Source organism: Crotalus tigris, unplaced genomic scaffold (genome assembly GCF_016545835.1).
Source record: "Crotalus tigris isolate CLP2741 ecotype Arizona unplaced genomic scaffold, ASM1654583v1 scf7180000020245.1906669, whole genome shotgun sequence".
In the NCBI taxonomy this organism is placed as follows: Eukaryota; Metazoa; Chordata; class Lepidosauria; order Squamata; family Viperidae; genus Crotalus; species Crotalus tigris.
In genome coordinates this window covers 947,746-953,745 of record NW_024097926.1, presented here as the reverse complement: position 1 = coordinate 953,745, position 6,000 = coordinate 947,746, and the positions used below count along the sequence as shown (strand labels likewise).

The 6,000-nt window shown below is 46.3% G+C and overlaps 1 protein-coding gene across 3 annotated transcripts in view; it reads left to right on the top strand.

Annotated features, from left to right (window-relative positions):
* SPTBN2 (spectrin beta, non-erythrocytic 2) overlaps positions 1 to 6,000 on the top strand; it is an 81,972-nt gene continuing 75,972 nt past the window's right edge. The window contains exon 1 of one of the 3 annotated variants that reach the window (XM_039366239.1): positions 1 to 104. The gene's annotated coding sequence lies outside the window, so the exon portion shown is untranslated. Of the gene's footprint in view, positions 105 to 1,384; positions 1,617 to 6,000 lie in introns of those variants that run through there. The other 2 variants (XM_039366237.1, XM_039366238.1) reach the window with 2 other exon arrangements.

Below are 6,000 nucleotides of genomic sequence, written 5' to 3'. Positions count from 1 at the left end.
CCCAGCAAAACAAGACTTGATCAAATACACCAATCACCCATTTCAGAGCTCTGCTTTTCAGTAATACTAGATGCTCCAAGGATGCTCATAGACAAGATAGTAAGGTAAGATGAAGTGCATCCCTTGTCCTTTGTCCCCAGTATTTGGAATCCAGGTCTGCTTTGTAGCAGTTATAGCATTTTCTTTATCCAGGCATGTCATTTTTTTTTTTTTTAGGTCCCTTAGTTTCACTCCCATTGCTAAACCAGCCCGCTACTTTAATCATTGTGCCCCCAACATAATTTGGTTTTCCCTTGGTTAAGAAGAAAGGGTTTTGGATAGTGACACTGTTGCATCTTGGCCGAGTTAGCAGTGTGCTGTAGGAATAACTATTACGTCATTTTTAGTTGAGATTTGAACCTGTAGATATGGAGGATACTTGTTATTTTCCACAGAACTAGAAGGCGCTGGAATTAAACCATCAAGAGGCCCTAGTTTCGACACACTTCCCTCAAACCTGTTTCATTCTTAGGTGCTTGACACAGGAACACCGAAGAATGCTAATACATGTAAATTCAGTTTCTGGGTTTACAATACTATGTCAAGCTATGGCTTCTTTAAAAACAACCCTCCTCCCAAAAGCTACAAATTTATTGTGCCCCACTCCAAACCAATAGAAACCACATCAGGGTTTAAGCCATGGATTGCCCTCCAGTGCTGACTGGGGAGGGGGGTCTCCAAGACCTCCGATATGAATTTTACTTGGCACTACTACAGATTAAAGTTCAGCATCTTTTGCACCCACAATTTACTTATTTATTGCCGAGCCCTCTCCCTTCTTGCACACTCCGGCTGCGTTTGCATAACACGGGTCTCCCGGGATAACTGAACCAGATTTACTGAATCATCTCCATGACTTGGATGCACGTAAAGCCATCCAACGGTGCTGGCTGAGTCTCTACTGCCCATTGGCCAAACACAAAGCCACTGTAATGTTTGCTTAAATGTGGTTTACTAGATAAATCAGAATTAGGGTTTCACACTTCCCCCTCTCCCACTCAAAACGGGAAAATCTGATTATTAAGGTCGGTGATGTAAACGAAAGTTTAGCATTACGCCTATTTTCAGTCCTAATACGCGTAGGTGGCTTGGCTTGGGTAAACCGAAGGCACCCAGAAAACACACACACACACACACACACATACACAAAAATAAATCTGAATAAATGCGGCCAGGACCCTCCGTCGCCCCTCTCCCCAGAAGCGCTTTGGCCACGTGTGAGCCCGGCCTGGCTCCCCCAGCGGCTCCGGGTGAATGGCGGGGGACGCGCCCAATAGCGGATCCGGCCTCGTGGCTCGGAGGCGGGGGCTCCTTGTCAAACCGAGCCGGGCTCGGCAGTCCGTTCCGCAGCCAGGGCTGGCGAGGCTGCTCCATCGAGAGGCGGCGGCAGCAGCAGCAGCAGCATCCTGCTGGCACGCCCGGGCTCTATCCCGGCGCCACCTGTGATGCTGGCGGAGGAGCAGCGGAGGGAGGACGGCGATGCGCGCAGCGGGCGCGCCTTGAGCCGAAGGAGACGCCGGGCGCCCGTGGCAGGAGGCGGTGGCGGAGAGAAGTGAGCCGCGGTTTGGGGGCCGAAGGTGGGGACGCTGGGGCTTATTGTCTCGGCGACTTAGGAAGGGACGGGGGGGGGGTCGGCTGCCGAGTTGCTCCCGCAAAGCCCGTGCCGCTCGGGGCCTTGGGAGGCGGCCGAGCCGGCGGGCTCTCCAATGCGGCATCTGGAGAGAGGTGGAGGAAACGTGCAAGGTCTCGCTGGCCGAGGAGCGGTCCCTGGCGGGGTTTGGGGGCGACAGGCAGGGGGGGGGGTTTGTCCCTCCAGCGCAGGCGGAGAAGCGGGCAGCGGGCAGGAGATGCTCTACGGGAGGTGGCGCAGCGTGGGCTGGCCAGGCAGCCGGTCCAGCCCGTGCGCTCTCAGGGTGGCCGCTGGTGTCCTCTGCGCGGAAGGGAAGGCGCGTTCCTGAACGGGGACGCCCTGTCCAACGGCCGCCGTGTGACTCGGGGCTTCTTAGGCCGGTTCCCGGATGGATTTCGCGCGCCGAGTCGAGGGCCTGCCTGCCTGCCCCCCTCCCTCTCCCTCCTTCTCTACCTTTCTTTCACGATCGAGGCGGAGGGAGCTCCGGAGATTTATTGGAAGCTCGCCTTCCCCCCCCCCACTCCTGAAGAGGACGCTGGATTTTCTTCCGTGGGTTGGCAAATCTGCTGGAACCTTCATCCCCTTACAGCTTCCCGTTGCCCCCCCCCCTCCTGCACATGCACAGAGATCCTCTTTCCGATCGTTCCCTGCCACAGTCAAAATGGGGTTTACGTAAGGAGAAAACCGCTCAAATTCAGCTTTGATCGCTTAGCCCTTGAGGGCTAGGAGCGGGGACAATGTCGGTCTTCTTTCTTTGAAAGAAGCTTACGTTTTTTGTGTGCAGCCAACATTTCTCAGCCTTGAGCAAGGGACCTCCTGTGCGTTCCTGGCTTTTGTATTTGAGTACATGTGTGCATGGTATTTTCTCCATATTTAGTCATTGGGGTCCTCTCCCACCCCCCCACCCTTTTTCTGAACAACCGGGATATGATGGACTATTCTGCAATGGCTGCATTTTAGCAGGATCAAAGGAAAAATGCCCTGGCTTACAGATGTTCGTTTAGAAGAAAAACAAACTATTTCCCCTTTCCCCATTTCCTCCAAGTCCCCTCAGGCACGGATTATTTTAGGATTAAGTGAAGAAAAAGCTTTGGCATAAAGACCAAGCAGGTAATAGATTTATGATCAAAATAAATTATTCTGCCAAAGCAGAAACAGGAGATAGATCAGAACCTACCTGTAGATTTTTAAAATTTCCTATAGCAGGTGAGCAGAACTTTCTGACTTCTGGTTGTTTACCATTAGGAGCAAAGCTAAATCTTCCATTCTTAATCCCTCTGTTGCAAGAACAAAGTTTGAGGTGATCAGGTGTTAATTTTGGTGGGCACAGGTTCTGAGCTTTATTCAGTTCTGGTTTTCAAAACAAATTGCACATACAGCACAGAGTCACAATTGGTTTAACCAAGGTTTATTCAACTGGTTGGTTTTCTATATAACATATGCAGTCCTAATGCTTCAGAAACTTGAAGATTGGATTTGTGTAACAGGCTTAAGATGCAAACAAGTAACCCACACTGTGGCTTTGCTCAAAATGTAAACCCAGCCTTTCACTCCATGAATGGGTCCACATATTACACATATTTTAACCATTATTTGTTCAATAAGCCATCTGGATTATTGGCTGGATGTCATATCATACTAAGACATGAGCTTTGGCATATAAACTACAGCGAAAGAGTTCCTGTCACATGTTAAGCTCAAAATCAAGAAATCTTTTTATGGCTTAGCATGCTGTGTAAAGTTGATTAGAGTAATGTACATGCCTATAAACACAAAAATAAGAAAAATGGGATCATGTAAACATGACACTGTCCTTTCTTGTGTTTTAGAAGGGTTAGAGTTAAGCCTACAATCCTTGCATTTAAAACGAAAATGTGTTCCCAGTGAACAAATAGACACTTAAAAGACCTGGGTACATTCCCTGAAACATCTGGGGTGGGGTTCAGGGGTGTTGTGTTCCATGGGTAAGATCTGGTTGCAGTTCCATGTTCTTCCAACCTTTTCTGGTGCATGGTCATCTCTTAAAAACACATCATAATGTTGCTGATGCTCTTATTAATTTAGTTAACAACATTGTTGGCAATGGAGTGGGAATTGATCTTAGAAAATGCCTTCTGTATCAGCTTTAGAAAATGTCTGTTTCCAAATTGTGGCACAGCTTCCAACTTACGGTATTGCTTTAGACCAGTATTCTCAACCTGTAGTTTGCGGACCCCTGGGGGGATACGATGCAGTCACAGGGGGTCCACAAAAGCTTGAAGAGTTTAAATCTTGAGTTAGGTCTCAGCCACAAAAGATATTTAAAGGGGGTTGATGGTGAAGAAAAGATGGAGAACCACTGCTTTAGACTTACAAGCAGAGGTCCTGTGTGGGTTGACTGTATGCCACTAGTGTGGCTTTACAACGTACTAAGCTAAAATTAAACTACACTATGGTTTAATATACTGTGTGAACCCAGCCACTGCAGCATGTAAAGCTGTGCTTTATAATTTTACATGTACCAAAAACATACTAATAGTGACTGATCAATCTGTAATTAAACAATCCATAGCTAAGTGTTAACCTATGAACCAGACAAGCGTGTTAAGAGTGTGGTCTGAGTCCTTTTGGACATTTTGCTGTCTGAAGTTTGAAAAAGTTTCATATGTCATATTTTCAGCTTGTTGACCCACATGTCATTACAGCTTTGTGGATATTTGGAACCACGGATCTCCATAGCCTGCTAAGGCATAATATTCTTTATTTGAGTTGTGTTCTAGCACGCTGCATGAATCCAACCGTCCTGCTTTTAAAATCACGGCTTAACATTCTAGGTAAACCTCACTAATTGTTAATTACAGGTAGTCCTTGACTTACAATCCCAATTGAGACCACAGTTTCTGTTGCTAAGCGAGACGATTGTTAAGTGAGATTCACTACATTTTCTTGCCACAGCTGTTAAATGAATCACCCCAGTTGACAAGTTAAGTGGAACGGTTGTTAAATAAATCTGACTTCCCCATTGCCTTTGTTTGTCAGAATGTTGCAAAAAGTCATCCCAAGATACTGCGACCATCGTAAATATGAACTAGATGCCAAGGCATCTGAATTTTGATTTTTTTTGTGACTGTGGGGATGCTACAATGGTTATAAGTGTGAAAAATGGTCACAAGTCACTTTTCTCAGTGCGGTTGTAAATTTGAATGGTCGCTAAACAAATGATAAGTCGAGGACTACCTGTCTTGAGCAAACCATGGCTAACAAACTACATTTTAGCATGCTATTTAAATCCAACAGTATGGCCTCGGCGCTGTCATCACTTAAGCCAGAGAAAGCAGATATCCAACTTTACTTCCAGAAAGTGCTAACCTAATATGTGATGATTCAGGCCACTCTATCCTATCTCTACTGCAGAATTAAATAGTTTAAAACCAGTCCTTTCTAAATAACGGCAGAAATAATCTCTTTCGAGAGCTGCATCGTATTCTCTCAGAGCTGGATCATAGGTGGTGGGCAGTGCCAGAAGTGAAATTGGCTAGAATCACCCCTTTTTTTCACACACCCCCCTCACGCCCGCCATCTCCTTTTCTTCCTCTTGCTCTCAGCACATATAACAGCTCAAAGCGAAGAGGATTAACAGGAAATCTGTTAACTGGCAGAGCGGTTTTCGTATCAGGCTTTTGCAGATGCTTGTCTAAGGAAAGCCTGGAGACTGTAACTATGTGAAGAATTTGTGAGTGCCGTTGTTGGGGTTGTCTAAAAGAAAATGGCAGTTGAGTCAGTAAAGTGTGTGTTTGTCTGTGTGAGATTGCCCCATTTCCCCCCCCCCCAGCAATGAGGTGTTGTTTAAACATCAAAGCTGCATCTGATGGAGAGAAAGGAAACAAAATTATCCTATCAGCTCTGCTGAAGGACTAGCTACCTTTCTCTCTCTACTGGTCTTTATTGGCACTGTGTGCTGTAATAAGATTTTTTTTCTTCTCCTCCTCCTCCTCCTCCGTTTTTTTTTTTTTCTTGACTGTATTTTACTTTGTGAGGTTGGTAGCAAGGGTGTCCTTGTCTGCCAACAGTTTGGGGAGACTTTTTTGCCTGAATTGATTGATTGATTATGTGCCATCCAATTGACGTTGGCACTTAGCAATCTCATAGATCTTCCGCCAGGACAATCTGTTCATAAACTGGTTCTCCAGGTCTTCTTAAGGGTGCACCCATCACTGTTGTAATTGAGTCCATCCATCTTTCTGCTGATTGTTCTCTTCATCTCTTTTCTCTTCCCTTCTACTTTTCCCTGCCTTAGAGCCTTCTAAAACAGCTTAGTCTTTGCTTAATCTTTCTGAGTACAGGCAAGTCCT